We start from the raw sequence: 13,314 nt of genomic DNA, 5'->3' as shown, positions 1-13,314 counted from the left end.
TTTGATCCATGCTTTGGACAGGGCTGATTTAACAAACGCTCCAAATTGTTGCCTGGATCTCCACCCCTCTGGGGCTGCTTGCCTTTACGGCGCTGGCCATTCTCCTGTGCGTTGGTATTTGCGACAAAGTCCAAACCACTGTCGGCCTTGCGCTTACCAGTGTTTCCATGGCCTGCCGAATTGTGTTGTTGGCCTTTGGTATTGCCGGTCTTCTTACCCTTCTCCGGTTTGTCCTCCTCTGAATCTGGATCCTTGGTATTATCTGAATAGGCATATTTAACCAAAGCAGCCATGAGTGTTGACATGTCGTTGCAGTGATGTTTGAGCCTTCCCAACTTCTGTTTCAACGGTTTGAAACCGCAATTACCCTCTAACGTTAACACTGCGGTGTCTGCGTTGATACGATCTGACAAATGCAAAATTGCTGAGACCCGTTTGACCCAATGGGTCGTGGACTCCCCTTCCTCTTGGACACAAGCGGCCAGATCTACAATTGACATCGGCTGCTTACACGTATCCTTGAAGTTCTGGATAAACCGGTGCTTCAATTCGGCCCATGATCCAATAGAGTTGGTCGACAAGCTCTTCAACCAAGTGCGAGCGGTTCCTTCCAACATCATGGTGAAATATTTAGCACACACCGCCTCGTCCACATCTAACATCTCCATTGCCATCTCATAGCTCTCCACCCACGCCTCTGGCTGCAAATCGGCGGTATAATTCGGTACCTTACGAGGTCCCTTGAAAGCCTTGGGTAGTCGCACATTACGCAAAGCAGGAGATAAACACGGTACCCCTAAGGAACTGAACATCGCCCCTGGCTCCATGGAGGCAGTGGGGTGAACCGAAGTATGCTGTCGTGCCTCGTGTCGAGCTGTCAAATCGGCCTCTCGACGTGTGCGGCCATGATCCACAACATCTTGTGCATTAGCACCTCCCCCAGCCGGGTTGTTCCTCGTGGCGAATTTCGGCGGCGTGCACTACTGGACACGGCCGGTTCGTCTTCCACGTGTCTGCTATAACTCCGACTTGGGCGGGGAGTGGAGTGAATCCTCTCACGGCTGTGTGAATATGCTTGCTGTTGATTTAGCGCTGTCTGAAGGAGATCCCTGGCCCGACGTGCTTCCACTGCCACTGGTGACTCGCCGTCGGTTGGGAGGGCCGCCAGGCGTGATGCAGTGGCCACAATGTTGTCCAACGGGTTGGAAGAATGCCCGGGCGGCGTCGATGGTACAATGTTGTTCCGGCGAGGCAGGTCCGTCGTGCGCGGCTGAACCGGCGCTCCTGCTCCCGGCGCCCCCGCCTGGTTTAGTGTGGGTTGGTTACCAGCTCCTGCGCCTGGCGTGTTGAAAAGATTCTGTGGCTCATAAACCGACGGGAGACGTGATCGGTACCTTCTTCTCATGACTTCCTCTGAAGCATTCTGATCCAGTCTAATCCGGTAAGCCTGTGCTTCCAACTCGGCCCGCTCCATAGCCATCCTGGCGTTCTCTGCTGCCAGGTCCGCCTTGGCCTGGGCTATCTGATCTTTCACCTTTGCGATATCCGCATCATGCTGATCCCTGGCTGATGCGTCTACCTCCGCGGTCATCAATGTTGCCAGAGCGTCGAACAAATCAGATAAGACTTGGGTCGGAGGTGGCGCCGAGCTTCCTGCCCCTGCTGGTGTGGCTGTTGTTGAACCGGAGAGCATTGCTGCAGCGGTAGATGAATGAGGCGCCGATTGTGTGCCGGCCATGAAGATGGCGGCCCGGTTTGGCAGACCGGGGGAATCCGGAATACTGTTGCCCTCGGATCCTCCCTCAATCCGGCCGTCCTGCAATTGGTAAAGCGATTCGGTTTCTCCAGAAGACTCGTCATCAGAGCAGACTACGGTTTCTCCTTCGGACATCGGTCCGTCCTCGTGCCCTAATCCATGGACGACACCTACAAAAACATGCCTTGCCTCGGGCTGAACCGGCGAAGGACTTGCACGCCGAGCTGTTTCGATGATGTCGATGCGGATGTCCGGCTCAGGGGCTGGTTCGCCGATCTTGCCGATGAAGATGTGAATCCCACCAAAGGGGACCCGGTACCCGTATTCGATTGAATCGGCCTCGGGACCCCATCCTACGTTGTCGATGTAGAGCTTGCCGCGGCGACTCTTCGTCATCCGGCCCACAGCATATCCCTTAAGTCCATCAAAGCTGCCCTTCAAGAACTCGAAACCATCGTGCGATAGCCCCACGGTGGGCGCCAACCGTCGTGGGTTTGTCACGGCAGATGTCCTCGTGAAAGGACTTAGTTGTGAAGCCATCACAACGGGTTAGCTTAAAGGGGTTAAACCGGACAAGGGGACACGGGAGTTTATACTAGTTCGGCCCCTTCGATGAAGGTAAAAGCCTACGTCTAGTTGTGATTGGTATTGCTAGGGTTTCGAAGGCCAGGGAGCGAATCCGCTTTGTCTGGCTTTCGAGTTGTTGTTGTCCGTCCCTAAACCGCGGCCGGGTCGTCCCTTTATATACATAGGTTGACGCCCGCCGGGCTACAGAGTCCCGAAGCCGGTTTATAAACGTATCCGGTTCGGCCTCTCTCTTTCTATCTTACTATACAAGTTACATGACTAGGCCGGTTTACATTTACATACTGTAACTCGCCTTTGGGCCCTCCGTAAAGCGCTAGCATCTTTACGTCTTCATGGGCTTCTAATCTTCAAGGAGTCAACCCGGCTACATAAGGCCGGTTTACCTCCAGTAGTAATATCCCCAACAGGAGGGGTGTGGCGTACCGCAAAACGGGACTCCACGGGATACTGTTCATCTCCACCGTCGACCCCCTCCAGCCTCCACGAGCTACTGTTCATCCACCGTCGACCTCCTCCAGCCTCCACCTGCGACTGTTCATCCACGGGCTCCTGTTCATCCAGCCTCCACCGCACGCTACTCCACCGGCTACTGTTCAACCAGCCCTCTCCATGGGCTCCTGTTCAACCACCCCTCCACGGGCTACTATTCATCCTTCCCTCCACGGGGTGGTCCTGTTCATCCAGCCCTCCACGGGGTCCTGTTCATCTAGCCCTAACCGGCTCGATCGATCAGGGTCATGTTCATCCAGAGGCAACACCACGGGGTCCTGTTCATCCATCCCCACCGGGAACTGTTCGTCCAAAACCCCCTGCAACGCTCACTGTTCATCCAGAGGCAGCATCGATCGACTTCAGTTAGCAGCAGTAGCAAAGGAATCGCTCGATTAGGTTCAGTTAAAAGCCATCGATCGATCGCTCGGGTTCAGTAACGCGTAGCCTGCAGTGCGGTCGCTCGGGTTCAGTTAGAGCCCAACGCCTCGCTCGGGTTCAGTTAGAGCCAACGCCTCGCACACACGCGCGTATGTGTATGAGAGAAACGCGCATCGCTTGGCCCCCGACCTCCCACCGTAACCGGGAACTCCCTGAAATTTTCCTCCCCCTCGCTTCTACCACGTTTTTTTCCGTCATGGACGGCCCAAAGAATGTCATGCAGCTGCGTCTCCAGCCCACTCAGGACGAAAAGCCCATTTTCTGTCATGATTTTTTGTCATAGAAGTAGGAGCCCACCACATCTATGATGATACCGGGTTTTTTCACAATTATCGTCATAGAAGTGTCATATGTATGACAAAAAAAATTCGTTCGGCCCAAAATGTCACGGATGTGTCTTTTTTTTGTAGTGCACATTCATGTGCCGTGATGAGCTCTTCCAAGTGCCCTGGAGGCCTTTTGCAATGCTATTGGGTATGACGATACCGGTCTGGCAGGAAGGGGTGGCATTCGCCCTCATGACCATCCTGAGTCCATGCCTAAGGAGAAGCTTGCACCTCTGTACATTCGGGGCCGTGGTATTCTTGGCGAATCTAAGGATTTGGTGAAGGTCTATGACATCATGCATCGTGTGTTTCACAATGTGCTTCTGCCCAAGGTGGGAAATCAAGATGAAATCCATGGCTATCTTGTTGACTTGATGGTTGCAATGAAGACCAAGGTGGGCTCTGGGGAAACGTTTGATGTGTCCAACTGGCTGTGGCACGAGATGTACAACATGATCATTTGCAGGAAAGTTCCCATTTATGATCCGTTTGTCATGTGCTTTCTGAACTCAGTATGGGAGGTTCGCCGTCCTGGAGAGACTCTCACTTCTCCTGATAATCTCACCGTTCATGAAGTCAAGCTCCTCAAGAAGAAGAAACACGCCGAGCCTCGCTTCCCTGCTAATGCTCCCGAGGATGTTTATGCCACCTCGGACGATGAGGACTTTGAGATGGAGCCAGGGGCCAAGCCCTCGTGGGTGGCCAAACTCATAGCCAAGGTGAAGAAGACTTTTTGCCTCCAGATGGATATTCAGATGAAGTTGTATGAGGCCCATGTCAATGAGAAGCTTGCTCGGCGTCGTCAGATTGCGATGATGAAGCACCTCAACATGCATGTCCAGAGTGGTTCTGAGAAGAGCATCACACTGGAGGAGCGCTGGATCTCTGCTCACAGCACGTGGTCTGGTGATGAGGTCCCTTACCAGCCTTCCACCTCCTTTGCTGCAACTATTGATATCTTGGAGGAATCCGATCACGACGATGATGACGAGTCTGATGATGATGCGGATCCAGATGCTAGCGAGGAGTTAGAGGAGGACGATTGAGCTTTGGGACGCTAGCTTCGCTCTTTTTTCCTTTTTGGTGTCTTCATGCCAAAGGGGGAAAGAGTTCTATAGGTCTCGGGATTTGCATGGGTTTTTATTTGCCTTGCTTGGGTGTGTTTTCCTTTCGTTCGTTGTGTTGAACTTTTGCTTGTGAACCTTGTTGCTTATCTCTTCTTGCATGGTGTAAGACATGTGCTTATCTAGCTACCTTTCTTTATTATCAATGACATTGTTGTGTATTCCATTATTATCTTTACCTTCATATTATGGTCTTATTGCTCACCATGTTTAGTAGGAGTGGCGAGTCTATAAAATCTAGGGGGAGTCTCGTCCCTAATGTGTGCTCTCAAATAGCCTTCTCAATTTGGGGCACACATCTAAGGGGAGTCCCGTCTACATTTTCTAGACTTTCCACTTGCAAATCGTGGTGTTGTCATCATCCACCAAAAGGGGGGAGATTGTGAGATATTTCCCTACTTTGTGTTTTGGATGATGATGACAACCCTTTGTTGGTCTAATCGTGTGCTAAGTGTTTCATTTTTTGGTTTTTAGGCCTTCTTCGGTTAGCTATTCTCTCTGAAAGAAAAAGATCGAAGACGGTGTTTTCTACATGTTTTTATCTCTTTTGGTCGTAGGGAACCCGTACTATCAAGAGGGAATCCACATTGGAAAGTGTTGGGGGCATCATTTCACGTACACTTACCTCACCCCTCTCTTGCCTTCCTAAACTGTGAGACAGAGCTCTTCCCCTTTCTTTCCTACTGCTTACTGTGGGTTCCCAGCGGTTGTACCGCTCCCTGGAGCGGTTGTACCGCTGGGTCTTGGCGCTGACCAGTTTTGATCGAGCGGTTGTATCGCTACTTCCGGGCGGTGGTACCGCCAACATGCTCAGCAAAGACTAGGGTGGTTGTTCCGGCCAGGCACTGCCCAAGTACCGGTCAGGCTTCTGTTTTGATGCGGTACTCGAGCGGTGGTGGCCCGGTTGGTCCGGTTGTACCGGTACCACCGGTGTCCGGAGCGGTTCTACCGCTCACCGGCCCTGTACCGCTCGACTACCGCACTCAGGGGTGACTCCCTTCTGTTCCTATGCGGTGGTTGAGCGGTGGATGGGCGGTTGGTCCGGTTGTTTTCCTCAACCGGTACTACCACCTGGTCGCCCGGTTGTACCGCCTGGTAGTGTTCTGCACGTAAAGTGTGAGTCCCGGTTGTACCGGGACAAGGAGCGATTGTACCGCTGCAGTACTAAAAACACAGTAACGGTTGGATTTTTAGGGTTGCTATATAAGGGTGCTTCTTCCACCTACCACAACTACCTTGGACCTCTCTCACTCCACCATTAATGCTACTCAAGCTCTCTTGCCCGATCTCTCTCTCTCTAGCCACTCAAACTTGTTGATTTGCTAGGGATTGAAGGAGGAGACCTAGATCTACACTTCCACCAAAGGATTTTTGCTTCCCCCATACTTTCTTGTGTGGATTTTTTACTCTTGGGTGTTTGAGCACCCTAGACGGTTGAGGTCACCTCGGAGCCACATTCCATTGTGGTGAAGCTCCACGGTTTAGTTGGGAGCCTCCAATTAAGTTGTGGAGAGAGCCCCAACCTTGTTTGTGAAGGTCCGGTTGCCACCTCCAAGGGCACCAATAGTGGAATCACGACGTCTCGCATTGTGTGAGGGCGTGAGGAGAATACGGTGGCCCTAGTGGCTTCTTGAGGAGCATTGTGCCTCCACACCGCTCCAACGGAGACGTACTTCCTCTCAAAAGGAAGGAACTTCGGTAACACATCCTTGTCTTCATCGGCTCCACTCTTGGTTATTTCTTCCCGTTACTTGTGCAAGCTTATTTGTGTTATATACCTTGTGTGCTTGTTGTTGCTGCATCATATAGGTTGGTCGCCTAGTTGCATATCTAGACAACCTACTTTGATGCAAACTTTAATTTGGTAAAGAAAAGTCAAAAATTGTTAGTTGCCTATTCACCCCCCCCTCTAGTCAACTATATCGATCCTTTCAGCGCCCCCCTCCCTTTCCTACTCCCTCTCTCTTCCCCTCTTTCTTCTCTCCTACTCCAGAAAGGAAAAGGGGAATCCTACTAGGACTTGGGAGTCCTAGTAGGACTCCCCACACTTGGCGCGCCCCCTCTAGGGCTGGCCTCCTCCTCCCTCCTTTATATACCTGGGCAGGGGACACTCCAAAGGCACAATAGACAATCTCTTAGCCGTGTGCGGTGCCCCCCTCCACAGTTACACACCTCGGTCATATCGTCATAGTGCTTATGCAAAGCCCCGCGTCGGTAACTTCATCATCACCGTCACCACGCCGTCGTGCTGATGGAACTCTCCCTCGGCCTCAACTGGTCAAGAGTACGAGGGACGTCACCGAGCTGAACGTGTGCAAATCGCGGAGGTGCCGTACTTTCGGTACTAGGATCAATCAGATCGTGAAGACGTACGACTACATCAACCGCGTTGTCATAACGTTTCCGCTTACGGTCTACGAGGGTACGTGGACAACACTCTTCCCCTCTCGTTGCTATACATCACCATGATAGATCTTGCGTGTGCGTAGGAATTTTTTTGAAATTACTGTGTTCCCCAACAAAGGCAAGAAACAATTGATCGATAGCTAGGTCAAGCGTATTCGCTCCCTTGTAATCAAAACTCAAGCAATACAACTAGAAGCGGGACGTATGCTTTTACCTCGTTGTGAGGGGCCGAACCTGGGTAAATCCTTTGTGTCCTTTGTCCTGTTCAACCCCTTCGAGCTAACCCACGTTGTGATGGTTCACACCTAAGTCCTTTCTGTTGGAAATATGCCCTAGAGGCAATAATAAATTGGTTATTATTATATTATATTTCATTGTTCATGATAATCGTTTATTATCCATGCTAGAATTGTATTGATAGGAAACTCAGATACATGTGTGGATACATAGACAACAACATGTCCCTTGTAAGCCTCTAGTTGACTAGCTCGTTGATCAATTGATGGTTACGGTTTCCTGACCATGGACATTGGATGTCGTTGATAACGGGATCACATCATTAGGAGAATGATGTGATGGACAAGACCCAATCCTAAGCCTAGCACAAGATCGTGTAGTTCGTATGCTAAAGCTTTTCTAATGTCAAGTATCATTTCCTTAGACCATGAGATTGTGCAACTCCCGGATACCGTAGGAGTGCTTTGGGTGTGCCAAACATCACAACGTAACTGGGTGGCTATAAAGGTACACTACAGGTATCTCCAAAAGTGTCTGTTCGGTTGGCACGAATCGAGACTGGGATTTGTCACTCCGTGTAAACGGAGAGGTATCTCTGGGCCCACTCGGTAGGACATCATCATAATGTGCACAATGTGACCAAGGAGTTGATCACGGGATGATGTGTTACGGAACGAGTAAAGAGACTTGCCAGTAACAAGATTGAACAAGGTATCGGGATACCGACGATCGAATCTCGGGCAAGTATCGTACCGCTAGACAAAGGGAATTGTATACGGGATTGATTAAGTCCTTGACATCGTGGTTCATCCGATGAGATCATCGTGGAGCATGTGGGAGCCAACATGGGTATCCAGATCCCGCTGTTGGTTATTGACCGGAGAGTTGTCTCGGCCATGTCTGCATGACTCACGAACCCGTAGGGTCTACACACTTAAGGTCCGGTGACGCTAGGGTTATAGGGAAAGTATGTACGCGGTTACCGAATGTTGTTCGGAGTCTCGGATGAGATCCCGGACGTCACGAGGAGTTCCGGAATGGTCCGGAGGTAAAGATTAATATATAGGAAGTATGGTTTTGGCCACCGGAAGTGTTCCGGGCATCACCGGTAGTGTACCGGGACCACCGGAGGGGTCCGGGGGTCCACCAGGTGGGGCCACCAGCCCCGGAGGCCTACATGGGCCAATAGTGGGAAGGGACCAGCCCCTATGTGGGCTGGGGCGCCTCCCACCAAGGCCCAAGGCGCCTCCAAGAGGGGAAGAGGGCAAACCCTAGGGCAAATGGGCCCTAAGGCCCACCCTAGGTGCGCCTCCCCCTCTCCCCCTTGTGGCGGCCACCCTAGATGGGATCTAGGGCTGTCGCACCCCTTGGGGTGGGAACCCTAGGTGGGGGCGCAGCCCTCCCTCTCCCCCTATATATAATGGAGGCAAAGGGGCAGCCCAACACGCAATTCCATCTCCCTGTTGGCGCAGCCCTACCCCTCTCCCTCCTCGTCTCTCGTAGTGCTTGGCGAAGCCCTGCTGGAGTCCCGCGCTCCTCCACCACCACCACGCCGTCGTGCTGCTACTGGATGGAGTCTTCCCCAACCTCTCCTTCTCCCCTTGCTGGATCAAGGCGTAGGAGACGTCACCGGGCTGTACGTGTGTTGAACGCGGAGGTGCCGTCCGTTCGGCACTAGGATCATCGGTGATTTGGATCACGACGAGTACGACTCCATCAACCCCGTTCACTTGAACGCTTCCGCTTAGCGATCTACAAGGGTATGTAGATGCACTCTCCTTCCCTCGTTGCTAGATTACTCCAGAGATTGATCTTCGTGATGCGTAGAAAATTTTGAATTTCTGCTACGATCCCCAACACTTTCACTAGGCCATCTATCATGACAAAACCATGGCACGCTTTGTTCGCTCTCACAAAATACTTCACAGAAGCAATTAGAGGCGATTTCTTGCGTTCCGTGAATGTCGGCGACGCTGTTGGGTCCTCGTCTTCTCCGTCTGCCGCTCTGGCGATGGGAGCGGGCGGGGACCCCATCAATTTCTCTCTAGTAGGGCGATATGATAGGTGTAGTTTACTTTCAGAGATACTACATCAATGGTGGGGATGGCGCCTTGTCGACATAATCTGCTTCTACTGTTCCCCCATCTTGGTGGCCCTCTAATGATCGGCGTCAAGACCAAGAGGCTTGGTCTTCTTCTTGGTCTTCGGATCCGGTGATATTTGTTTCCGGTGGTCGACGCATGACACTCTTCGGCTGACGTTGGTGCCAACTATTGCGGTTGTGTTTGGTGTCTTGCAGCAGGATGCATGGATGGTGGTAGGCAGCGACGTTCCTCTTCTTCGACCGCGTCGGATGAAGTTGACGGTCTGAGATCAAGCGGACACGGGGAAGAACCCCAGCCGACGTGCCACAAAGGCTCAGTCTAGTCGCTTGCGGTTGTCCGATTCATTGACTCGAAAAGCATCCTTCTATGCAAAAGTGCTCCTCCAGATCTGTGACGGCAGATCCCTCTTTCTTCAGTGTTGCCTCGGCGGCAGCAGAGGACGATGGTGGATGACATTTCAACGGGGCACATTTCAGCATGGCACAGGATTCTGTTGTAGTGAAATTCTAGTCTTACTTCTTCTGGAGTCCTTCATGCAATAGTGCTAGCCATTTATGTTTGTTTCTTGTGATGACCCCATATGTACTCTTTGTAATCCATCTGTCTAATGAATTTACATGTGGTTAATACAAAAAAACACATATGCCTGCATAAATGTGGTCAGTGCCCAATTTAGCCGGTTTTCCTATTTGGTGAAAAATAACAGGATGAAATATAGCTGAAAAATAAACAGAGAACTTGAACAGAGGGGGAAAAAAATCAATCAGTGTCCGTTCAAGCAAAAACTGATCGCCACTTTCAGAAAGGAAACTCTGAAGGGTGGGCAGCTCTGCAGTCCCCGGTGTAATTTTACTTCAAGCATCATGAATCAAACACCAGAACTCCACAGATCACTGCGACATAGAGATAAACGAAACAAGATCTTCTATCTGCAAGAAAAACAAAACCTACACAATCTACATCCTTTCAGAACTAGGCAAATTTGCTCAAACATAACCTAACAATTTTAGACAAATTGAATATCTTGCGTAGTAACATAAATACTCTGGTACAATACACAGGTTCGTTGTGGTCGCCTGATCCTTGCCACATCTACAATACAGATTTGGCCGTGGGATACCATGAGGGCCTATGCCATTTGCCTCTTCTTTACAAGCAATGCAAGGGACCAGATACTACCATGCCCAACTCAACATTGTAGCTGAACTGGACGGGTCTCAATGCTAATTACAGTACAATGTACACTGAGCATTCCGGAAGGATCCGTGTCCTTGTTGATGCAGGATGCTTACGCGTTGGGAGCACCAAACATCTGCGCGAGCGACGTCCATGTCCCGGACGCCGAGAGCGCCAGGCCGACGACGACGACAGCCACATCAGCGACGAGCGCAGGCCACCCGATCTCGGCGCCCAGCACCTTCATGTGGAATGCGGCCGGCAGCACGAATCCGAGCAGGACGCAGACGCTGCTCCCGACGAGCGAGAGGAAGTCGGCGAAGTTGGGCACGAGCATCGCCATGAGCCCCACGAACACGACCAGGATCCAGCGCAGCCACCAGGCGTACCGCTTCCCGTAGAGCAGGCGCTCAGCGACCTCGTAGACCGGGTTCATCATCACCGGCATGGTGAAGAAGAGGTTGATGCAGAGGCCGAGCTGCACGGTCACCGAGAGCCACCCGGCGCCGAGGTTGGTGGTGATGATGTCCCGCGTGGACGCGCCGAAGGCGAGGTAGCCCATGGCGCCGAACAGCCCGTACATGACGGCGATGAACACCATGGACAGCCCGAGCGTGCCGCCGATCTTGCGCTTGTCCGCGGCCTCCGCCTCCAGCGGCAGGACCATGCCGATGCCCTCGAACGCGTAGACGGCGACGCCGAGGCCGTACAGGAGCTCGGCGGGCCCCCCGAAGGCGAACACGGGGGGCTTTTCGGACAGCCACGTGGACACGTCCTGGCCAAGCACGACGCCCATGGCGCCGAGATCCACGACGTCGGCGAAGATGCTGAGCGGCGCGAGGAGCGTGAGCGTCTTGATGGAGTTGAGCCCGAGCTGGAACGGAAGCATGACCCAGATGAAGAGCGCCTTGGCCGTGAGGAGAGGGGAGGACGCCGACGGGTCCCCGATTGGGTGGAGGTGCGCCAAGGTGTTGGCGATGAAGATGAGGTAGCCGACGCAGAAGCTTGCCTGGCTGAGCACGAGCATGGCGTCAACGGTGTGGCGGCCCGCGGCGCCGTACACGGCCGCGCCCAGGTCGCCGAAGGAGGCGATCTTGGGGTGCTCGTCGGCGAGGCGGCGGCGGCAGGCGACGAGCAGCATCATGCAGTGGAAGGTGAGCCCGGCCACGGCGAGGAGCAGGATGGAGCCCGCCGCCCAGCCCGTGCGGGAGAAGGTGTAGGGGAGGCCCAGCACGCCCGACCCGACCACCGCGATGAAGACGTTGGCGAAGGTCTTGGGCTGCGACGACAGGCGCGCGCCGACGCCCGCGCCGCCGTGCTTCGGCAGCAGCGCCGCCGCGTCGAGCCCGGAGGAGGAGGAGCTCGCCTCCTTGTCGAACCCCATGGCGGGCGAGGGCCCGAATCGGACGCAGGATCGGATTAGCTGGTGAGATCTCTTGTTGCTCGAGGCGATTGAGCTCACTACAGTGACGTGTTGGGTGCCCAGGAAATTGGGGATTTGGGGGCAGCCTCGGTCGGTAGCGTTGCCGTTCTGTGAAGGGGGGCGAGGTGCCGTGGACTTTCTTTTGGGGAAAATAGCATGGACTTGGTCCATGAAAATGGTACGATGGGTGCTCTAGTTCTGTACGTCTTGTGGGGCGGTGGGCCGCTCGTGGCGGTGGGTGCCGGTGCGTGAGCTCTCTATGTAGACCACCGGCGGGTGGAGTGGTGGACTCACCTCCTGCTGTTGGCGAGCTGCCGGAATTGTACCGGACTGGTTTAGTGCTCGTGGGTTATGAGTTATGACCAAACTGTAGGTTCGTTAGAGCATCTCCTGTTCCTCAAATCACCAGCATCCATTCAGACCGAATTGTCCGAACTTATTTTAACAACAATGATACTCTACCGATTCGTGGAGCGGTCCGGACGTCCATTTTTTCACAAACCGGGAGGGGGGGAGTGACGTTGCTAGAGTCCGGACCACCGGCACATAGGACTCGGACACCCCTGACCCACTCAAGTCTCACTTCTCATCCACTTTTCTTCCACTTCTCCTTTATACCCCTGTTACTTTGCATTCGCACCCTCCTCGTTCAGCGTCGTCAATGCACCTTTACAACCACCACACATGCATCGTAGGACGTTCGCAACCCCCACCAATGCGCCTGCCCTCCTTGGACTATGTTGCCATCCACCCAGGATCCCTCGACAGCCAGATACCCAATCGGGGACCCGTCGGCGCCTTGGCCGTGATGAAGTCGGAGTATGATTTACTTATTGATTGTCTTCCTTATGAGTGGCGGTCGGGAACGAGCGATGGTCTTTTCCTACCAATCTATCCCCCTAGGAGCATGCGCGTAATACTTTGCTTTGATAACTTCTAAATTTTTGCAATAAGTATATGAGTTCTTTATGACTAATGTTAAGTCCATGGATTATACGCACTCTCACCCTTCCACCTTTGCTAGCCTCTCTAATACCGCACAACTTTTGCCGGTATCATACACCTACCATATACCTTCCTCAAAACAGCCACCATACCTACCTATTATGGCATTTCCATAGCCATTCCGAGATATATTGCCATGCAACTTTCCACCATCTGGTTCATCATGACACATTCATCATTGTCATATTGCTTAGCATGATCATGTAGTTGATATAATATTTGTGGCAAAGCCACCGTT

The 13,314-nt window shown here is 52.7% G+C and overlaps 1 pseudogene; it reads right to left on the bottom strand.

Moving 5' to 3' along the window:
- Positions 1-10,476: 10,476 nt before the first annotated feature.
- On the bottom strand, positions 10,477-12,269 carry LOC147986348 (amino acid transporter AVT3B pseudogene; annotated as a pseudogene).
- Between the last annotated feature and the right edge of the window lie 1,045 nt (positions 12,270-13,314).

Source organism: Triticum urartu, chromosome 2A (assembly GCF_056163025.1).
Source record: "Triticum urartu cultivar PI428250 chromosome 2A, HENAU_Tu73, whole genome shotgun sequence".
In the NCBI taxonomy this organism is placed as follows: domain Eukaryota; kingdom Viridiplantae; phylum Streptophyta; class Magnoliopsida; order Poales; family Poaceae; genus Triticum; species Triticum urartu.
Note: the sequence above shows the minus strand (reverse complement) of the source record. Positions and strands in the feature narration are given on the sequence as shown.